The sequence below is a fragment of the Eutrigla gurnardus genome (assembly GCF_963514095.1).
Source record: "Eutrigla gurnardus genome assembly, chromosome: 1".
NCBI lineage: Eukaryota > Metazoa > Chordata > Actinopteri > Perciformes > Triglidae > Eutrigla > Eutrigla gurnardus.
Window position 1 is genome coordinate 21,115,298 of NC_139915.1, and position 24,588 is coordinate 21,139,885.

The 24,588-nt window shown below is 40.6% G+C and overlaps 1 protein-coding gene across 3 annotated transcripts in view; it reads left to right on the forward strand.

Moving 5' to 3' along the window:
* The window catches only part of smyd3 (SET and MYND domain containing 3), a 117,967-nt gene that overhangs the window by 65,518 nt on the left and 27,861 nt on the right, over positions 1-24,588 (forward strand). The window lies entirely within an intron of this gene.

A 24,588-nucleotide genomic window follows, 5' to 3' on the forward strand; every position in this document is an offset into this window, starting at 1 on the left:
TTGGTTGTTCAGTGTTCAATAAATGGCAGGCCAGGCTGAGAAGTATTGTCAATGGTTAAATCCTTCCATGCAGCTCACCACGCTTCTTTACTGTGCTTTCTCTCGTCATTACTCCTCGTTTTCTCCTTCTCTCCCCTCGTCTTTCATTGTCTAATATTCTCTGTGTACCCCAACTCCATTCTCTGCCCCTAGGGCTTATGGTCTGTTCCTGAGACAAAAATATCATCCATGGAGTTTCACTAATTATCTACTTCAAGTGTGTGTGTGTGTGTGTCTCCCAGGGTAACAATCAGTAAGAGGTTAGTTCTATTTGTTGTATTTGTTCTGTGGAGTTTAATAAATAAGTGGGAATAAATAAATGAATTATTGAATAATATGAATTATAAATGAGACAGTGTTTCTGTAGAACACACATACCGCAGTGAATAAATAATGAACTGTTGCTTAGCTCCATAGTACACAATCATATAAAGGCCCCAAAACAAACAGGCCTGTGGCTCATCTAAGAAGTAAAGAAAAAGTATTTCCCTGACTCTGTGGATAATTTAAGGACAAATTGAGGGCAATTTAATAGAACTCTAACTATTTCCTTATGTAAGGCTTTGTGCTACTTAAAGGAATATTTCACTCAATAATAACTGTCATCATTTAGGCTCCTCCCCCTGTTTTGTCTTTTCACCAACACCTCTTGTGTTTGTATTTTAGTGTCACTCACAGCAGGTTTTTTCATGGGTTGCTTCATGTTAGCTTTAATAATATAGTTTGACAGGAACACATTCTTTGTTAATGCTGCTGAAGATAAGTAGCAGAAAATAATTGGTAACTACTTGGATACTTGATACATTTTAACAGTTAATTTATTGAATGTGCTCACATATGTAGTGGTCTACAAGAGAGACTACAGACTTTGAACCAAACATAAGTCTTAATTAAAGTAAACATGGCGTTGACATTTATAGTTTTGTCTGTGCTCGTTTAATAACGGAGCTTCTGTGACCTGTGTTTTAAATGTTGTCTCGCTGAGCTTCATTAGTGTTTGGGGGGATTAGCTCAGGAAGTAGAGCGGGTTGGTTGGCAACCACAAGATTGCCAGTTCGATCCCTGGCTCCTCCTAGCTGAGTGCCTGGTGTCCATGAGCAAGACACCTCACCCTAATTGCTCCTGACGAGCTGGCTGTCGCCCTGCATGGTTGACTCCGCCGTGAATGTGCGTGAATGGGTGAATGTCAGTCATTACTGTAAAGTGCTTTGGATAAAAGCGCTATATACATGAGGACCATCGAGTGTTTCAGTTGATAGCTTTAAATTTGAATCCTCCAGGAATCAGTCAAAGTGCAGTGAATACCAATCTATCACAGTCTCATTCTGTTGTCTTTCTTACTGTTGTCTTGTTCTCTCTCTCTCTCTCTCTCTCTCTCTCTCTCTCTCTCTCTCTCTCTCTCTCTCTCTCTCTCTCTCTGTGTGTATGTGTGTGTGTGTGTGTGTGTCTGTGTGTGTGTGTGCACGCAAGCACACACATGTATGTTCTCTGTAGGAGATGGATGAGGGTAATTTCCATTGGCCCGGGCACTACTTTATCACTATTGTGTACACACACACATACACACAAACACACATACACACACAGCCCAAGGCACTACTTTATCACTATAAGAAACAAACATGGGGTTTAAATCAAAGGCAGATTTGCATTATACCTCTATACATGACACACACACACCCACACACACACATACACATACATACACACACGCAGAAATATGTAGTCTAGTATCCATATGCACAAGCACACACATAGATGCTCACATGTGAAAGGTTCATGGACTCTTATGGATTGCAGCCACAAGGTGAAACCAAGGTTAGCGTGAAGAAAACCATATGTGAATGCACATTGCTCCGACAGACAGTGAGAGGGATAAAAAGTGTTTCAGTAGATTTTAAGATTTTATTTTTATCTTTACATAGACTGGATGGTTATATGCAGTTTCAATATGCAAAGATCTGTGTTCTAAATGCAGTGTGTAGGATTTATATTTACAGTGACATGATATCTACATATTAAAAATTCTGCATTTAACGACAGCCTGTGGGAGGAAATTATACTAAAGTTGTGTATTCTTGGATGGTATAATATTTTTCAGATTGACTTTGAGATGTATTTGTCCTTTCTTTAGGACAAACCTTTTCATATTCACACTGTTCTCCTATTGCATGTCTCTATGCTAATGGCAGCAGCAGTTAAATGAAGAGTCTCTGTTCTGTGAAGGACACACAGATGTGATAGTGTGTGAGTTTAGAGAGAATGCATGTGAGTATGTACGAATACAATGAGCAGTGGACGATGTGTTGTTATTCAACCTAAAAGTTGTTGTTTGCTATGGTTCACAATATTGTCAATAATCATTTCCAGTTGCATGTGTAGTCTGATGCTAGATCAAACACGAGGATATGAAGACCAACTGTATCAAAGCTGTGTAAAGGAGTTGCTAAGCACACAGATTTCTTTTATTTATTCATCTTTAGGTGAAGTCAATAACCGCATCTGCATTGAAGAAATAGAGACAGCTAAGGAGACAGGTAGAGGGAGGGAAACATTTTTAAGTCATTGGTTATAGAACAACATGTTAGTTATTCATGATTACACTGCTATTTTCTCTCTCTCTCTCTCTCTCTCTCTCTCTCTCTCTCTTTCTGTCCCTTAAACACCGCTGTAATGGTTATGGTGTCATTATGAGGAGTATGAGTATTGATTAAACAGTGTCTGAGCCATAAAAACACCATTATCATTCAAATGTCCGCTCAAAACATGTAGGAACACACATGTAGCATATAAATGCACAAGCATTTGTGGGTGTGATTGTGATGTGTAAGTATTTAGACGAGCCTCACAAACACACAGACACGTACAGGGGTATACAGTACACACAGATAATTGGATGAAGCTTTTGACCTATGACCTATCATTCATCGTGGGTGGGAGATTATTTTTAATTATTTTACAACCTCAAGGATTGTGAGTGTGTGTTTGAGAGAGAGAGAAACCTTGTGATTGAGGATTATGTGTGTGAAAATAATTTCTAAGAGTGTCTGCCTCTAATGATACTCTAGAGACAAGACTGTGCTAATGGGCATAAGTCATAATTCTCTAGTAATGTTTGGCAGCGTGCTTAAATAATCTCGAGGCAAATATGTTGAGGCATTTTTTTCTTTTTTTATGTAATAAAAATTGGGCCACAAAATCATTTGTGTGGTAAAGTATCATAAAATGCACCCCAGTGTCATGTCCTACCCAACAATACAAATAAAGTCACCTCTGAACAAAAGCCATTTAAAACATTAAAGTGATGCATGCTACACATTAAAAACAAGCATGAGCCCTGTGGTGTCTGGCTGTGTTGCTACTATTAAACAACAGGCTTAGACAAACAAACTTCAGCAAAAAACAACTGATTTTGGCTTAAATAATGTAAAGTTGTCCAAACCATGGGCAGTTGTGACAGTGTAGTGGGGATCATCAGTTTCTTGGCATGTTTAGTTCATGTTGGCCCACCAAAACGTGTCCAAACTCATTATTTGCCTTGCGGCTTGCTTTGTAAAACACATAGAGGTGGCAAAAGTACTCATATTCTGTACTTAAGTAGAAGTACAGATACATGTGTAAAAAAATACTCTGGTAAAAGTAGAAGTACTGATTCAACTCCTTTACTCAAGTAAAAATAAGAAAGTACAGGCTCTGAAATGTACTTTCAAAGTTAAAGTAAAAAGTAAAAAAATATTTTTTGCCGTTAATGAAACACAATACATCTTTTGATAATTTTGTTAAACGAAAAAAGTTCAGAAAGAATAATCAAGAATAGCCAGCAGCTCGTGGTTATTCGGTTGACACAGGACACAGCGCATACGCCATGAGATTCTCTGAATCTTCTGAAGCGTCGCCGTCGGCAATACTCCCGGTCCCCGCTTCGCTTCCTTCCTCCATGTCGCTGCTACAGTGCAAGTTCTCTACCGTCCCCTCACTCATTCAACTTCTTTCCGCGGTAACCTGTTCCCCCCCTCTTCTTCTCCCTCTTTCCCTCTCGAGTTCGTCACGTCTTTTACGTATGCTTTTACGTATTGTCGTTAGGGTTGGGCGGTATGAGCAAAATCTTATCACGGTGTAGAGGCTAAACCTAAAGCTTAAAGCCACTGAGGGGCTGCTAGAACGGGTTAACTTAGACTGACGCGCTTGCCGGCCACTGAAGGAGACAGACGACTTCCTGATTGGTTACTTTGCAATGCTTCTTTATTTTTCTCACCATAACGATGCGCAACATCCGTTACCAGTGTGAACAAAAGTCCATAATGCACCATTCACCAAACAGACTCGCCTGCTGTAGCGTAGAAATAAAGTGCTGTGGTTTGTAGGACATATGGGACAATTGTCATGATTGGCAAAATGGACAGCATGAGTGCAGTGTAAAGTATATAGTGAATATGAAGAATGAAGAGAATAACTTAGGACAAGTGCATTAAATCAGCCACAACCCAACCCAGTACAAAATTCAAATGCTGTGACTGATGAGTGATATTTATATATCCTATAGCTCTGTATCTTGTGATAGCCTTTGTTTACACCCAGGGTTAAGGATGAAAGGATATTTTTGGTTATGGGTCCTGCAAATGCACAGAGAATAATAAAAACAACATTCAGAGCTTCTGCCTTCAGAGTGGCAGGATGAATAGCTTTTTCTCCTGGGAAACAACCCTTGATTCAGACATGTGTCAGTGCAGTCAAGCAGTAAAAACAATTTCCCCTAAAGAACACTACTCTGAAAACAATGACCTGCTCTTTTTTTTTTATCCTTATTCACCCCATTCATCTGGTTTAAGCTGCACCCAGGCCCAGCTTGACTAAACCAGGGTTTTCCTATTGTCTTGTGTATGTACTGTATGTATGTGTCCATGTGTCTTATTTTTATCTAACTGTTGTCTGTCCTTTATTCTTTCTTACTTTCTTTTCGTGTTGCTATGCAGAAAGGCAGTAGTAAGAGAAACAGAGTAAGCAAGAGAGAGAGTGGAAAGAAACACAAACCTGAGACCTCTCCGGTCCTGTCTGCGTGGAAGCAGCAGTGATTCTGGATGTGCTGCAGCTATAGGCCATACTACACTATGATTGACTGTATAAACACCATTATCTCTGCATGTGTTTGAGATTGCATGTGCAGCATGCACGGTGTGTTGAAAATCAATGTTGGGTGTAACCTTTACCACTCACTGATAAAAGAACTGCTTTGCATTATATTCAAAATGCAACCTTTACTGGACTAGGCAACTGTAGGAATGTGTTTTACACATTACATTGTGTGTGTGTGTGTGTGTGTGTGTGTGTGTGTGTGTGTATGGCGTCAGGATCGTTTCATATTACTTGCGCACCTATCAACTGAACGCGTCACACCCGCGTGCTTTGGGCGCCTGTGGAGCAGACAGCGCCTGACGTGTAAAGGGCTGATTATGCTTCCGCGTAGTGATAACGCAACGGCAACGCAACGGCCACGCAGTTGCTTGGAGACCGTGATGGTTCTGCGTTGGGTTTACGTGTCGAAATGCAATTCAAAGCCATACCGGGAAAGGGCGCTATGTTTTTTGTAAAGACTGACCGACCGACCGAGACTCTTGACGTATATCGTCGTAGCCTCGTTATAGCGTATTTGTTTACTTTCCGGCTTTAAACGTCCACATTTTTTCAGAACTTGGTGTTCACACGTAACAAGAAGCTGCGTACATATGAAGCAGCGTGTGCACGTCTGTCTGTCACTGTTTGACAAATGTTGTTACGCGTTCACACGTACGTGCGGTCGCAGATTTTGATGCTGCACGGCCGGAAGTTGATCTGCACGGTGCGCGCACTAAACGCGTAACATGAACGTGTAATGTAGTTGTTCTGTGTTCCATTTTCATCCAGTAGATGGTGCAATCGATCCAATGCGAGATACAGACATAGGTGGATGACGGGACATGGCAGTTTTGCTGTCTTCAGAGTCGAGATAAATAAGAGATTATTTCTTAGATGAGTGAGAACCAGTGTTGGGCAAGTTACTTCAAAAGCGTAATGCATTATTTATTACTTGTTACCAGGGCTGGACTGGCCATCGGACATATCGGGCATGGCGATTTTGGGCCGAGCCTTTTTTTTTAATTTTTTTTACTAATGGTATTAGTGTTATTAATGGTATTAGTCATGATACATAGTCAGTGTTTCCCACACATTGAATGGACTTAACTAGCGGCTCTAATAATAGGCCTAAACAGGAGGACCCAGTGACTAACTAATAACCTGCCATAAGGTGAAATAAAGAGTCGGTAAAGTTGAAAATATATTCACAGATTCGGGATCAATACATCTGAAGTGAAACGTTTTCAAACACAAATGATGCCTCTTTCCCACCGTAATATCAAAGACTACGAGCTACAAGCACCAAAACACAGATTTTTTTTACAAAAATCAGCTGTCCTCCGAGCTGAACGGAGAACATTGATCTATATGCGCAGCCGGCAGCCGGGCGAGTGCGCAGGGACCGTCTGCAAATTACAAGACAAAAGCAAGACGCTGCAAACAAGAGGAAAACAATATTGTATAACAGTACTGTTATACAATATTGTTTTCCTCTTGTGCGCCACTTGCTGTAGTGCTGTTGTTTTTTGTTGTTGATCAAAATATTCTCCAGGGGCATTCAAATAAATAAATCGTTGATATTGGACTTATTTTCTTTCAAGCATACATTTTTATCTGTCCCTCAACACAGGCTATGACTACTACTACTATCTGCTACTACAACCAACCTGGACATAATTTGGCCCTCAGTGAAAACTAATTGGGGAACCCTGGAAGGCTCAGCACTGTGTTTTAGTCATTTTTCTTTTCATCTTTTCTTGAATGCTTAAACTCCTCAACCCCATTTAGTATGTCAACATTTTGTATTAGTACCAGCAGTTTGTAAGAAATTGGTCAGTAATTGATGCCATATTTTGGTTCTCAAAATTCACCAAATTGATGGATTAGAATTAAATCTATTAAAAATTTTCTCCCGGGGGGGCATGCCCCCGGACCCCCCTACAAGATCACAAGCTCCCCACGATAGAATCCTGTGGGGAACACTGCTATTGGTACACAAAACTGGTAGATCGGCCCCTTAGTCATGATTGATTCTGGGCTGGACCAATTACAGCCGAGGGGCCATGCCCGACAGTGTACAAGCATTGTCACAAAAAAAATTGTTTTCATTCATAGGCTTCATTGTCTTTCCATCGATACCTGGTGGGCCGGTCTCGGCTGAAAATGGCTGGGCCGATTTTTGGTCCCAGTCCAGCCCTGCATGTTACTGTCATTTCAAAGTAATTAGTTACATTACAATATTACTGTCTTTGAATTGTAAAGGCTGAGTTATGCTTCCGCGTCGACACAACGCAAGGGGGCTTGCGGACCCCTTACGTCCTTGCGGACCCCCCTTACGTCCAACGCAAGGGCCTGACGTGTGCCTCCCAAAAATCCTAGACGCGCGTCGAGGCGACGCAACAGCAACGCAACGGCAACGCAGCGGCATTGGCTGTGATTCGTCTGCTAACTACATCCGCTGGAGACCGCTATCCGGTTTCCACTCATAAACACCGCCATTTAAACTTTTAAAAGGCTACTTTTATTGTTTTCACTTCGTTTTATTGTTTGCACCTTGTCGCTTTTGCACAAAGAAATAAAACACCAAGTTCTGAAAAATTGTGGACGTTTAAAGCCGGAAAGTAAACAAATACGCTATAACGAGGCTAACGACGATATACGCCAAGAGTCTCGGTCGGTCGGTCAGTCTTTACAAAAAACATAGCGCCCTTTCCCGGTGTGGCATTGAATTGCATTTCGACACGTAAACCCAATGCAGAACCATCACGGTCTCCAAGCAACTGCGTGGCCGTTGCGTTGCCGTTGCGTTATCACTACGCGGAAGCATAATCAGGGCTTAAGGCATTACACTACTTTTACATTACTTTTGCATTACTTTTCTTCAAAATAAAAGGAAATATGGATTTTTTGTTCTCAATAGATCTGCTTGTACTCACCATCTTTCCCACTCACCTTTCTCCTTCCTCTCTTCTTCTTCTTCTTCTTCTTCTTCTTCTTCTTCTTCTTCTTCTTCTTCTTTTAAATTTCCGGTCCGGCAGGCAAAGTATGGCTCACTGCTGCCTCCCCTGGTTGACTAAAATGAAAAGGCCAACTACATTACACGTTCATGTTACGCGTTTAGTGCGCGCACAGCAGATCAACTTCCGGCCGCGCAGCATCAAAATCTGCGACCGCACGTACGTGTGAACGCGTAACAACATTTGTCAAACAGTGACAGACAGACGTGCGCACGCTGCTTCATATGTACGCAGCTTCTTGTTACGCGTGAAATACAATCTGCGCGCAACAACGCACGCACGCACGCATAACAAAGTAACCATGCGTTCACACACACGTTGCTGCGCGTCTTTCTAAGTGTTTTGACATCGATTTACCTTCATAATGTGTGTGTGTGTGTGTGTGTGTGTGTGTGTGAACGGTATACAGTATGTTCCATAAATCTGCCTCCATAACGGCATTCTTATGGTCTGGATGTACAGTCTGTGTGGGAGTAAACTGTGCGTTAGGGTGTATTTGTGTTTGTGCACACGTGAGCGCAGCAGCTGAGCAGAGGAGCTCATCGGCTGAGAATGTGCCAACTTGACAAAAACACATGTTGACTTTCCTTTCTTATTTCTCTCAGAGATGATTATTATCAGCATAGAAATTAGTCATTAGAGAGAAAGAGGCAATCTCGCACAATCACACATACACCCACATACACGCTTGGGCTAATGGTGTTTGCACGTGTGTATATAATAGCATGACAATATTTTGTTCTGTGTGCAAAGCATTTGATTGTGATTGTGTATACGTACACATATGCCATGTACTGCTTGTGTCAGTCACTTTTTAGCTCACTATTTCATACCAATGCAGACCTGTGTGTGTGTGTGTGTGTGTGTGTGTGTGTGTGTGTGTGTGTGTGTGTGTGTGTGACTGAATAAAATGTTAACATGGAGCACTGTAACAATGATCTACTACGTACATAGATTTTGATGCTCGTGTTCTCGCCATTGATTGGTTGCCCGTCGTGGTAGGTCCAAGTCTTGCTGTATTCCCTGAGAGATTTCAGTCTAAAACCTCCTGGCTTTGGGGCCTCACTTTCAAAGCGGTTGCTTATAGTGGTTTTTCCTTGTGGTGTAACACTCAATATTCTGCTCAATGTTTTCCCAGGGTGCACCTCTCTAATTCAGCCCAACTGCTCTTGTTCACGCTCAGCAACTTCACTAACAAGTTTACTAACAAATTTAGACACTTTTCTGCTCCCCTCCTCCCTCCCTCTTCCCTCTGTTTGAAGTTAGGCAAAAATGTAAAATGTTTGGGGTCTTTATTGATGAGTTAACAGTAGAGATATGACATGAAATGAGGGGAGTGGTATTGGCAATGATATGCCATAAAGGTCACGACCCTTACCCTGAACTATGACTTTGAGCTTCATTGTCGGCATCTTAACTCCTATACAACCAGAGCCCCACTCTTGTATCACTATTGATGGCAGTTAGGCAAAAACAAAGTTAAATATTGAAGATGCTCTTTCTGTGGCATCAGGAATGTGCAGCTTGGATGGTATTAAAAATAAATACACTGACCAAAACTGAGTTCTTGCAGCTGCAGGTGTAGGGCAGAGACCTATCATAAGGTGATAAACTGTTCTGGCAGTGGTCCAGTCAGCAGTGGAGAGGGACAGGGGGACTGTGGCTCAAGCTCAGACTTCTGGCTATAAATTCCTTTTGTGGATTTGTACTGTAGCTCTTGCCTGCAGTGTTACACATCCAACAGCTTTGCAGCACACACATGGTGTACATGGCAGCAGGTGCACACAGAACAGTCAGCTCACTGATCCTGACGGTCGTCTCCTCAGGACGTAAGCTCTGTCACCTCGAGATGAACGAGTCTGCAGCACTGCAGTGAGGCAGCCGCTCATGTGGCCTCCATTCAGGGAACGGCTGCAGCAGCTCATGGCTTCCACATTTATATAATTTTAATGTCACATTACAGATGAATTTAATCTTCATGCAGTGTTATTGTGTGAAACTTATTACGGAGATTGTGTTTTAAGACATATGCATGCATGCTACATCTACAGTATGATGTAGATGTTAGTAGCAATGATTAAAGCAAAAAAAGTGTGTGCACTAGGGTTGGGCACCGAGATCCGGTTCCAGATCCGGAACCGTTACGAAGATGTTCGAATTTCGATTATTTTTTTCGGTTCCTAAATGCCCGCACTAGTTTGTTTATGCGGTTTATTGCCAGTCCGCCGAACGGAGAAGAAGAAGCCGCTGAACACCAACGAAGAAGCGTCCACCGGAAGTGTTTGCATAACCGAGCGAGTCGAGCATGGATAGCGTGCGTCGGCGGTCCAAAGTGTGGCTTCACTTTTCTAAAAACAACGAAATCTCGGTAAAATGCACTTGCGACAAGATTATTTTGTGCATAGAAGGGTGCACGACGGACATGAAAAAGCACCTCCTCCGAGTTCATGGAGTAAAAAAAAAAAAACGTGTTGATGCGCTGACCGTCCTCCGCTGCGTCTTCCTCTGGCTCCGGGTCTGGGTCCGGGTCCGACCCCCAGCGTGGCACCGCAGTGACTGAACCGCAGTCCGAATCCGGAAAGTTAAACGATAAATAATATGTCTTGCGCCAACATTGAGGCAGCTAACAAATTAGCCCACGTATTTATTTATAGACAATTTACGACCTGAGATCGCTAACGTTAGCCAGGCTGGTGACTCCACGACTCCGCGATGTGCTGAGCCTACTCCGTTCACCTTAGCGGCAAAGGGGAAGATGTCGGTGCAACAAAAGGAAGGTTTTACAAGTTGTTTCTTATTGTTTATTTGCTATTCTGCACCAGGTTAGCCCATCAGTGGGAGCATGGTAACATGTTAAAGCAACTGCAGCATCATACACTGTAAATGTGTTTTCATGAGGTTTTCAAAAATAAAGCTCTCTTGAGGAAAGTGTACCCCTGTGAAAATGTATTCATAATTTATATTTATATTCAAATTCATAGATTTGATATTAATATTGTACTTGAAAACAGCCCTATGAGAAATTCATAGTAAAGTTCATAAAAAGTAAAAAGTTCATAGAATTAAAATTGATGGAGAAGGTCAGACTATTTCATTCAGAAAGACCGTTGGTTAGCTAGCTCATTTAAAATATCCTAAACTTGTTTTACCCTGCCTCTTAAAAGAATCGGAATCGAGAATCGTTTGGAAACGGAATCGAAATCGGAATCGGAATCAGAATCGTTAAAATTCAAACGATGCCATAGTGTGCACACAGGTGCGTGTGTGTGCAACAGTGTGAGTGTGTGTGATGTTTAGCCTTGTTTTTTTCCCCCATATTTCCTCAGTTCTCTCTATGTTTGTCTGCCTGTCTATTGAGAGATGGAAGCTAGGTCATAAATACTTTATCAAAGCATTAATAGTGCAGAGGCGCCACACACATATGCAGCCTTTGATTGTGTCTGATGGCCTTTGTAGTGTTTTCCAGATTGACAGTAATTGAACCGATTCCAGCAACATTAAAGACATAAACCATCCAGTCACACATTTTTTGAACTGACATGACAGGAGAAAGCAAACCGATCCAATTCCTCCGATATGAGACGACAGGACCTGCTGCTCCCCACCATCCCGAACCCCCATCCATCCACTTAGAGATGTGCCACCCACATATATGTTCCCAAAATGTCACAGAAATCCTTTTGATCTGCCCCTCCCTCGCTTAATACTTAATGCCAGCACAGACATCAACAGCTCTGTCCTGCATTGAACGCTCAGGTGAGTTTACCTGTGTCGGGTGAATTCGCAAAAGGTCTGTGCTGCTCTTGACCTGCGCAAACAACACAAAAAGAAACCGTGTAATTCTCATAGATCCCCTAACTGCGCTGCTAAGCAAATAGTGTCTCGCTGCTTCTTTACTATTTGCACGTATTTAAAATGGGTAATATGCATACATTTGGTGTAAAATTAGCCCTTTTTTATGCAAATGAGCCTCAATTCACAAAGATCAGCGCTAATAGCCACACGCTGTTACAGTGAAATTATTAATGTCTTCAGAGTTGGTGGCACTGTAACCGAAGTACATTATACTGACCGCTTGGGACGATAAAATCCCTAATATGGTTTCACTCTGTTACAATTAAATTCCTTCAGTTTTGAGGAACTTTTGCTTCTGCACCTCGTTGGTGAGGACTTGTAGCTTGTCGTCTGAACATTTCATTCTTCATTTCATCTCTTTGCCAGTGTTCTGCTTGCTATGTCCTTGGTACCATGGCACGATTTATAATTTGCCACATGGATAGTTGCTATCAGATGCAAAAAAGGGCAAATTGTAAAACCTTCAGCGGCAGCATTCAGTTCTTCGTGGATTCTAGTCTTGTTTTGTAACAGTGATGGATGGATGTGGGCTTTTGATGTTGAAGTTGTGGTATAAACAGTTTCATTGCAGAGTTGATGTTGATGTTAATGTTAATAAATATTTCCCTGTTTGGTATAATTCAAGTATAATTCAATGTAGTAAGTATTTATTCATGTCTCTAGGTTGCTGTTGTTTTATTTGTGTATTACCCTAAACCTCTTTTTTCAGAACTGACAGTACGACATTGAAAATGTTTCATCAGAATAAAAAAGTTCTGATGAAACCCCCCCCCCGAAGATGACATTTTGGAGATGAGTGCTTTTGATCTTTTTTTTTATTTTTCATTTTCCACATCGCAGGCTGTTCACCACACCTTTTACTCACTCACCTGTCTTTGCCTCTGTTCCTCTACACTGTAAGGAAAAAAAACGTAAAAAAACGGTCAATGACTGGCAGCTACGGCTGCCAACCAAAAACCGTAAAATTAAAGTAAAATACCCTAATTCAAATAAAGTGCAAAAACATTATTATTACAGAAAAATTCATTAAATGTTCTGCAGAAAAATACCGTTATTTTACAGATTTTTCCTTCAATTTTTTATGATCAAACACCTTTAATAAAGTGACAGTGCTAAAAGATCTGCAGAAAATACTGTTATTTTAAAGATTTTTCCTATTTTTTAATGATCAAACACCTTTAATAAAGTGACAATGCTAAAAGTTCTGCAGAAAAATACAGTTATTCTACAAATATTTCATAATCTTTTTACAATCAAACACCTTTAATAAAGTGACAGTGCTAAAGGTTCTGTAGAAAAATACCATTATTCTACAGATTTTTCCTAAATTATTACAATCAAACACCTTTAATAACAGTTAAAAAACACCTTAAAAAACAGTCAAATGACTGGCAGCTACGGCTGCCAAACAAAAACCCTAAAATTAAAGTAAAATATCTATAATAATACATCTAATTTAGATTAAGTAGCATTTTCATTCTGCTGCTCAAAGATTATTGTGAAATATCCTCAACTCAAAACATACTTAGGAAATTCAAAATCGATACATCTAAAGGTTTTCACTGTTTCAATTAAAGTAGGTCGCGAAACTGAATTATAAATAAAATACACACCAATATTGATTCTAAAACCCCTTTATTTAATGTATTGAGTTGTAAATTTACAATATCAACCAATTATTCACAAACAGTTCTTCAGAGACCCCCAAGGAAGAATTGAAAAACTGTCTATCTTGTCTGTTAGCTGTACTGTCATGACGAGGTGATGGCGTTTCACTTTTGAAACAGGTGGAGAGGTGCTGGGCTGAGGGGGTTGTTGTCAGTTGTTTTTTAGCTTGTATTTTCCAATTCAGTTTTCTATTGTTTTCCACAATGTTCTCCTGTCCCTGGGGGCTCTGTATACTGTAGTTCCAATAATATTTGTAGTATTTGTGCACATGCATTACATTCTTAATTTAGCCTATTCAGCCCTCTTAATTTAACCTTAAATGTACAGTGTATTATCAAATAAAATCAAAACATACCACAAAAGGTCAATTAATCTGTACCAGAGGTGACAGTGCAATGTAGCAGATCAAGAAGAATCCTCCTCCAAATTGCCAGTAATCAGCTGGATCTTTGGTGCACCTGGGGGAGGGGGAAGGGAAAAGGGACAAAGTAAGATCCACTGAAAAGTCCTTACTATAAAAAGGATTTTATTTATTTTTCTATTATTATTAGTTGATCCAGAGTCAGTTTTTTTGCCCATAGATATGGCTGTGCCTGCCCTGGGCTGGAAACTGTTTGTTTTATTTGGGTTTTGTTTTTTACCTTGGAGTGGCCAACCCTCTATTATTCCTATCTCGGTTTGTCGATACAATTCAACCAATCCAATCAACGAAAAACGTGCTGGCCAATTACAGGGGCTGGGGAGGCGGGTCATTGAGTCAGACTCATGAGAGGGACGCTGTTAGTACTTAACGTTCATGGTCGCAGTTGCTCATAGAGTCGCTAGTTAGCTGTGGTGTTCGGTATGGATATCGGTATTTTTTCCCAAAAAATACGCGGACAAGAAGTGACGACGCGAACGGGAGCGAGCAAGAAGCAGCGATATTCACTTGTACTGGAAACGTCAGCACTGAGGTCAACAGTAACACTAGAGTAAACATTCATGCTAGGAGAGGTAGCTGCCTAGCTGCTGCTGTACCGCTCCCAGTATGAATGTTTACTTCAGTGTTCAGGTTGACATCAGTGCTTCCGTTTCCAGTAGAAGTGAAGCTGTATGGTGCTATCTGAATGCCACAAACCGTATTGCTGTTCTTGAATTAATGCTTGAGTTGAATAAATGGACACAGCACTACACTATTTTGTTTGTTTGCTGTGCAATGGCTTCGCGTCGCGGCGAGTTTTGAGAAACGGGGCGCGCTTAACACATTTTCACATGTGTTCAGCGCCAGAAACACATTTCTGTGCTGAACGAAATGACCTAAATGTGCTAAAATAACGTTAATCACCTACGACTATACGATAACATTAGTTAACGGTTAGCTAACAGTTTGACAAGACCATCACTGTAAATTAAGGGAATGAACACAAACACTGCATTAGGTTATGATTTTACAAAGGGAAGGGAAATGTATTCTCACCTGATACAGCAGAACAGTTATGTAGTGAAGTCCAAGTAATGTTAGCTGACCAAACAGATCCGTCTGACCCTTCAACTATGTCCATACTCCACTTTTTTGTTCTCCATTGAAATCCCACAACTCAGATTCGCTCCAAATGAAAAGATGGCAAGCAGATGTAAAATAGTCCAGGTAATAATCCAGGTAATACGTTAGTGGTCAGGTAGTCCACTAGTGCACGATTGCCAGCGCGTACCCATTCAAACTGACGTATTTTCAAAAAGAAGGCGCGCACAGTTGTCATTGGCCAGTTTTCGTGATGACAGCCACATCAACCAATCACATTCAAAGCAACATGGCAAGACAGCCAATAGCAATTGTATCTTTTTCTTTATCAGGAAAAGATGATAAAGAATGTTTATTTGTAGGCGGGTATATATTTAATTACATAAGTCTCTCTCTCTCGCTCTCTCTCTCTGTCACACACGATCTACTGCATTATGTGTAAAGCACAATATAAACAAAGATGAGTTGACTTCACTTGATTTAAGCAAAATATCAAAAGCATCAATATTTTTACTGGTATTTGCATTACCGAAGTAAACATAGATATGTGAATATTTGATGGCTGAATATTTGAAGAGAATATTAAAAAAGCTGAATATGTGCAAAAGTATGAAAAAGCTGAATAGTTGAAGAGAATATTAAAAAAGCTGAATATGTGAAAAGTTTGAAAAAGCTGAATAGCTGAAGAGAATATTAATAAAGCTGAATATTTGAAAAGTTTGAAAAAGCTGAAGAGAATATTAAAAAAGCTGAATATGTGAAAAGTATGAAAAAGCTGAATAGTTGAAGAGAATATTAAAAAAGCTGAATATGTGAAAAGTTTGAAAAAGCTGAATAGCTGAAGAGAATATTAATAAAGCTGAATATTTGAAAAGTTTGAAAAAGCTGAAGAGAATATTAAAAAAGCTGAATATGTGAAAAGTTTGAAAAAGCTGAATAGCTGAAGAGAATATTCATAAAGCTGAATATGTGCAAAAGTATGAAAAAGCTGAATAGCTGAAAAGAGAATATTTAAAAAAGCTGAATATGTGAAAAGTTTGAAAAGCTGTATACCTGAAAAGAATATTTAAAAAGCTGAATATGTGCAAAATTAGGAAAAGCTGTATAGTTGAAAATTTAAAAAGCTGAATATGTGCAAAATTATGAAAAAGCTTAATATTTGAAACCAATATTAAAAAAGCTGAATATATGCAAAAGTATAATTAAGCTGGATGCTCAACGGCACCTCGGCAGAGCCCAGGAGGTGAACTGGCACCTCTCCATTCTTGGTCCATACAGGGACTCAGACCGGCGACCCTACGGTTCCCAGTTGACACTGCATGAAAAGTGGGATTTTCGTCAGTTAGCGGCCCTGTAAATTGCAGTGGAAGTTCAGGTTTACGACTGCAAACGGCAATTTGCAGGAAACACCGAAAACTGACGTAAATTGCCGGGAATTGACGTGGGCCTTGCTTGGCAGTTGTCCCCCCATGACCCCCCTCCCCGTAATCCTAGGGGAGGCTTTAACATGTAAATGAAAATGCTGTGAGCTATACAAATGCAAATCAGGGTAGCAGGGGGAGTTTTCCCCCAGGTGACATTTTTCTGAAAGGTGTTAACTTAATTTCATCTTCATTCAAAGATATAACTTCATTTCATCTTCATTCAAAGATACACAAAACAATTTGCTTCAACAATTACTTTTAATCAGGCTTTGCCACAAAGGTAAAATGTACATTCATGCAAACAACATCACAGTCTCCTAAAGCTCAACCACTGTGCATAGTGGCATGACTACAGTGACCCTTTCTTTGGTCTTGCTTAAATGCACAGTGGATGTGTTAACCACACATCTCCCAGCAATGCGCTCAACAGGCAGAAATGATGCTGGGTATGACGTGTCTGTTCCCTGCAAGCTCCAAACTTCTATTGGCTTTCCATAAAAATGTCTGTCCGGATGGGGATGAAGCCAGGAAACTTGCGCAGTAACATGTTTAAATGCAGTACCTTTTGACACAACATTAACAACTATAAACTGCTTTATAATGGCTGGTCGTAGTTCTGCTAGAGGGTCAAGGATGGGTTCATAGATCATAGATCTCGGCTGTGTTCGAAATGCCATACTAACGTCCTACTCGTACTTAATTGTGACGTAATTTGAGTACGTAGTGCATTCACATACAATAGTATGTGAATTTGTGCACGCGAGAAATGCCCGGATGTATACTGCATTGGCAAGAATTTCTGAGTACAGCGGACCTTGCTAAATCTACTCAACTTCCCAAAATGCATTGCGGCTCGTCTGACTTCACAAGTTTTGGGTAATGGCGGACGACTGCGGTGATTCTGGCGAGGAGCCCGACACAAACCGCGTACACATGTAAGTATACTGTAACATGACTTTTATGTTTCCAGCTGACTTTTAAATCGTATTGATAATGAACGTTACTTTATTGTTGTTGGCATTGTACGTTAACGTTACGAATCGAAGGTCCTGCTAGCCGGCTAGCCTACTGACGCTAATTTACCATAGAGGTTAGCGAGCGCAAGCGAAGCGGAAAATGTGCCGTTTTTACCGACGTTAACTAATAATATAGTGCTTATGTTAAACCGTGGTTATATATTTACTAACGGTGATTAATAACGCCGTGCACCGTTGTCCGTTAAAGGGACGGATGCAGACACCGGGCGCCTCATTCAGTGGGGGGAACGATGAGGAGACGTTCACGTTCACCGGCAAGAGGGATGCTGCTCTGAGAGGCTTCACTTAAGAAAATGTGGTTTAAATGTTATAATTCTTATATCCAGGACTGCTGGAGACTCTCAGGATGATTGCGGTAAGAATATGTTCGGTGACTGCTAGCTAAGCTAAAAGTAGCTTAAAAGCTAATAGTCCAAGCTAAAAGTAGCTTAGTAGCCTTGTAAAAGAACAAGAGAGAGGAACCAGTGTAACGTTAAGTTGCTTTGTTAAGTGTATGTTGTTGGTCTTTTACAGGAAGCAGTACGCCGTCTTCACAACTCGGAGACGAATTGTAGGCGCTACGAACCGGAGCAAGGGTACGATTTAAAGAATATGCTTTCATTCTGCTGTATAAGGAAATAGATGCGTTGACAGTAGATACCAATCTTAACTGTTCATTTTGTTTTCACAGACGAACCTTGCCTCATAACGAAGCTGTGACCTCTTACTTGCTCGGAGCTTAGAGAAGACTCCCAAGTACAGGGCCACGCACCGCAGGCGGCTGTAAAATTGACCAAATTTGGACAGAATGTCGCCAGTTCATTTGTTTGTTGTGTGGGCAAATTTGTACAGTTGTGTGTTGTGTTGTCAATAAAGCTCTTTCTTTGAATACTTCCTCCTGGCAATTTTTCCTTTCCTCAATAAATTCATTCATATTTATATTTATAAATATATAAATAAAAATAAATATATGTGTGTATATATATATATATATGTATATATATATATATATATATATATATGTATGTATATATATATAGTGATAGATCTGCTAACCAATCACTAGTGATTATTCTTGTTTAAAAGACCCAGTGTGACCAATAGTAACACATCTGCCAACGGGGGTGGGGTTTACATTTATAATGACTCATCAGGTTGACCAATAGTGACAGATCTACCAACGTGGGTTGGCTTTACATTTATAATGACCAGATCTGCCAACCAATCACGAGCGATTATACTTGTTTAAAACTAGTGGTTTCATCCAATCCAGAGTGAGGATATTCAAGCCATCTCTGGCCAGGCGCGGTTTCGCTGCTATTCATATGCTAATTAGAGCCTTCGCTGTGGTTCGTTTCCGACAATTTTCGGCACAGACGAACGCGGCGTTCGCAGCCTGTAAATTGTCGTTAACTCACGAAAATTAGGGAGATTTTCGGGCGTTTACAGGGACGAAAATCCGACTTTTCATGCAGTGTGAGTTGTGTGAAGAGTGCCCTAATGATGTTATCACATGTGAGCAACAGTAAAACGTTAATCACAGTCAGGCTTGCTGGGGGCAGGCTTTGGTAGCTAAGCAACCAGGGCCAGATGGAGCCCACCAATCAGAGCAGAGCAATCAACCGCAGCTGGTCCTGTGACGTGTCTGTCCTGTCTGTCCTGTCTGTCTGTCTGTCAGGTGTGTGTTTGTGTGTGTGTGTGTGTGTGTGTGTGTGTGTGTGTGTGTGTGTGTGTCTGTCTGTCTGTCTTCTTTGAAAAACTACAACTCCCACTGACTGCTCCTGTCCGCCAATCAGAGCGCACCTGCTGTCACTTCTGAGTGAGACAGAGAGAGATAGACAGTCTTGTGTCTACATTTTAAAGTTTAAATGGAGTTTCTAGGTGAAAGTATGCCTGAGCAGAAGATGTTCGACAAAAAAAACTACAAATCCCACTGACTGCTCCTGTCCGCTGCTCCTGTCCGCCAATCAGAGCACACCTGCTGTCACTTCTCAAGATCAAAGCCACAGAGTGCCGTCACCATAGCAACGGCCCTCTACGCGCGTGTGCAACTGTCTAAGCCTGTCTCTATCTCTCCATTTCGGCTTCACGGAGGGTCCAAACAAAAGCTTCCCACGCTCACACCGAAACTCCTATCGCCAAAATTTCGTTACACCGTTAGCGCCACAAGACTCTGCTGAAGACACTGATCACTTTTATTTTTTCCTAGTGTCAGAAATGTGGATGCTAGGGCGAGTTAGAAATGGACCTGGTTTCAGGTTTCTTTGAAAATCTGCTTCTCAATTTGTATTGCAGTCCATGGGGAGAAAAACCGATGTGGTTAGAGGTTGCTAGTTCAAATTCTGTAAATCTCACAGAGTTTTTGAGCACATTGTGAGAGACAGGACAAGTTTGTCTACAAAACTGGAAAATATCACGTGTGTAGTGTGTAAATTGTGGCCGGGAGGAGTTTGGAAAGAAAAACAATCAGAAGTATTTTGGGCTGCTCTCACACTCTGACGATGATGTCACCCACTCTAGCATGCGCAATACACACCCATTATAAACTCTGATGAGGTCTGAAAAAAACATAAAACATAAACTGTGATTATAGAAAAACTGTAAAAGATATCAAAAAACTGAACAAGAGTTTTATAGTTCAAAGTCTTGTATATTGTTTAAAGTTTAAATGGAGTCTGTAGGTGGAAGTATGTGAAACTAGTCGGAGTTCAAAGAGGATGATGTTAAAGAGGTTTTTAGGCTGATCTGAATGCATTGAAAAAAAAAATATGGAAAAGGCTGAATATATGAAAAAGTATGAAAGGCAGATAAAAGGTTAAAAAATCAGCACAAAAGAGCTGAAAAAGCTGAACATTTTGATAGTTGAATGGTTTTTGTAGCTGAAAGTATGCACAAGATAGAGATGACTGAAAAAGGTACGGAAGAATAATAATAATAAAAAAAATAATAATAATAAAGATTAGGATAACATAGGTTGGAAATGCTTGAAAGCATTTCCACCAATAATAAAGAATAGGATAACATAGGTTGGAAATGCTTCAAAGCATTTCCACCAAAAATAATAAAGATTAGGATAACATAGGTTGGAAATGCTTAAAAGCCCATGAATGGATGCGGCGACTGACATGTTCTTCACCATCTCGAAGAAAAGACCTCTCAACAAAATGTTTGGTATCTTTTGTACGGATGCAGTAATTGTTCAATTCTCCACAGTGAGTGTGCTTGTGGCACAATCCTATCTGGCCAATCCCCATTAAGGATCTGCTGTTAAGGATTTCTGCTTTATTATTTGCTGTGGAGCTCCTTTCATTTCATTTTGTGCAATACAGGTAATTCACTCAAGGTGGATGGAAAGTAACCAGATACTGTAACATCTCTCTCTGGCTTTCTTTCATCATGGTCCACTTCACCACCTGGATGTCACCTCAGCTGAACTCACACTCACAGCTGTGTGTGGAGGGCTCTTTATTAATGGCGAGGTTACAAATAAACAGGTCAACTGAAGGAAATTCTCATCATGTGTAAAACAGCCGTCACCATGGTTACTGATGGATGATATATTTGGTGTTGCCCCGATGTGGCGTTATTGAGAGAGAGAGAGAGAGAGAGAGAACAAACAAGCTGAGTACAGTACAAACTCATATTCTAAAAAACTAATTTTGATCAAGTTTAACATATTTTAATTATCAAATAATCTGCCAATAATATTCTGTATGATTCTTTGGTCATACAATAGCGAAATTGCCCATTATAGTTTGATTTATCAGGCACTTATCTTTGAAACATTCTAATTATCAAAGCGCAAAAATTGTATTTTTGAATGACTATAGAGAGTGTTTCGTGGTTTTGGACGCACGGTTCTCAAATCTTTATAGCTATAGCCATATCTTTAAGCTATATACAGTAGTATAACTATACATTACACCAGGGATGCCTGGGTAAAATTGGACAGGGGGCCAGATTTTTTCAAGTGAGACCTCAGGGGGCCGGATTACACTTTCGGACTGAAAAGGCCAAACATTGACTCAACACATGGATAGGTAGGCTATTTGAAATTATTCATGAAGGCCTACACATCAAAAAGAAATTGCATTGGCACCATTGGCGCCTGTCGACACTTGCCCCAGCCAATGTGACTGGCCGGTAATAGAATACAGGCCAGTATTAGAGGATTTACGGTATATATATATATATTTTAAAAATAGATAAAATAATAATTTAAAAAAAATTCTCCCCTTATCACCCGCGGGCCGGATGTGACGTACAGTCGGGCCGGGTCCGGCCCGCGGGCCGTAACCCTGGCATCCCTGCATTACACAAAAGATACATTATAAGTAATTTGAGCTAGAATTAGGGATTTTAGTGTACAGGTAGTGGAGCATCCTAACTTCAGCAATGACGTTACTCACCATTTCCAGTCACCACACACTGTTTTTAGAAAACTCTTAAGCGAATGGAGTCAGATTGACCCCATGTTTGGGATAGTTTTCATTTCTTGCCAATTGTAGACAAACAATGTTGAAGTAATATTTGTCAAGTTTAAATAGAGGTGTCTGTTAAAAATTTCTGGGTGCATTATTCAAATTGGATACATTGGTTGCAGCAAATCATGTTGTACGGGTGCTGATGTGATCTGTTGAGCATCTGTCGAAAGATGTTTGTATTTGAGTTTCAGCCATGCAGGAAGATGAAGAGAGAGAAAACAGGGTGAGAGGTAGGGAGTCAGGGAAAGAGGAGAGGCAGCTGTGGAGGCAGATGGAAACATACAGGAATTGATTCATAAGTTTCACTTTTGTGTTCCATATGTGTATGAAGCAGGGAAGTGAATGTGGGTGTGTGCGTGTGTACGTGTGGGTGTGTGTGAGCTTGTGTGTGTATATGAGTGTGCGTGTGTGTGTGTATTTGTGTGAGCGTGTGTGTGTGTGAGTATTTGGGATGCAAAAAGCGTCCAACAGCCGGCTCTGCAGATGTGGATGTTCTGCTAGATTGACTCTCATCCCCTGAGAGAATTGGTGTGCGTGCGGGCGTGCGTGCGTCTGTGAGAGAGAGAGATCTTTACCCAGTGCCCTACCACTGTTTGAATTTAAACCTCATCACCCCCCTCCCTCTTCTCAAATCATCCTTTCTGTCCTCTCTGCACGGCCGGTCTTTCATCCCTGTTGTCAATAACCCATACTGCCTTGTCCTTATAAGATGTATTGAACTGTGGGGGACTGAAATCATACCTAAGTTTTCTTTGCACTCTCTTTCTCTCACTCACTAACTCACTTGACTGTGATCTTTCCCATAAAAAAATGTTCGTTCTTAAATGATGTGTGGCATCCACATTATTGTCAAAATCAATAAATGTTCAGCCACAAGATTGGAAATCTTTAGGATAGCATTAAGCAACAGTTTTCTGTACTCTAACACAACAAACTCTGACAACTCGTCTCTCCAACTCTCAATCACATTTCCACTGTTGTCTTCCATCAACAAGTTACATGACACAAACCTATTAAAGTTAAGAACACTTACAATAACAATCTGAGGCTGTCCCTGGCAAACACAAGCACTTTTAGTGGACGTACATTGACGGCGAGGGTTGCCCCGAGCGATGACATCGCAGCCTGTTCATTGGCTGCAGCTTTCTCCTTAAATACTGGCCCAGTTTCTAAACTTACATTGCCAAGTCACTTAGAAATGAAACAATCCAGGTTGAAAAATAACAAAGTTACCCTAGCATTATTCTATCTTGAGGTATTGTAATTATTGTGACCAGGTACTTTTCTGTGTAAAACCCAGAATAAACTGGAACCAGAGACTGAGTATACAAAAATATATCTTTTATTTTGCCTGCATAGACTCAGTGAACAGCAAGGCCATAGACTATAACATGAACTGAGTATACTTACAAATGAAACAAATCAAGAAAATAAAACAAACAAAAAGTAACCAAGGTGGGGTAAACTGCACGCCGAGGGGGGTTAGTATAGAGTGCTGCCTTAATAAGGGACGTTGTCACCACTGCACACAAACCAAATCATCTAGACTAGAACTACCCCAATTTACTTATTCCCAGCATGCTAATGGGACACAAGATGGCTACTCTATCTGTACTGCCCTCCTCCTCGACATGGCCAAAAACCCCACAATGATAATGGCCCCAGCTAAGAAGTAAACTAAAAATCTGAAAGCATGGGAAAAACAGTGGTTTGCTGCTCCAGGTGACTGGCTTCTTGGCTGATATGCATAAAACAATCACTCCAAGCAATTTGAATTCCCATCGAACATGCAGAATCACAGCAAGCACCTCAGCTGCTCTCACTCAGGTGAATCAATGGAAGTGAAGAAGGGCCCAGGTGAGCTATCCGCCCTTTATAATGAATAAGTAAGTAAATAGCATCATTTTCCCATGAGGTACAAACTCTTATTGTGTTTATTACCACTGCAGATTAAAATCCAATCTTTTTGCTGAGTTCTGATTCAGGTGTTAATATCATCAGCCGAATGGGGAACATCTGTCTGTGGCTCATGAACACACACAAACAGTACAAGTTCAGTAATTGACACATCAAACACCTTTTTCCATTCTCTTTTTCTTTCTTTTTTTCTTTCACTTCTTTGTTAACTTCTTTCTGTTTTAAGTGGGTTTATTGCTGTTTCCCCTTTCATCTTCTCCCTCTGTCTTTCCCTTTGAAACAACTTCTTCAAGCATTTTGGTTTCCAAGCCATCACAGTGCCAATTCTGTCCCTAAAAGCTCAGATTTTTACATTATTATATTGTATTCAAATGTATCCTTTGAATCATGCAGACAACAGTGTTTCCCTCTTCCATCTGTCTCTTTTAGTTTAGTTTTTGAGGAAAAGGCCCTGTGGTGAAACTAAAACATTCCACTTGTTCTTTTTGACCAACATGTTGTTCACTCAGTTGAGAAATGGTACAGATGTGTATTTTATTTGAAAAAGCGTTTTAT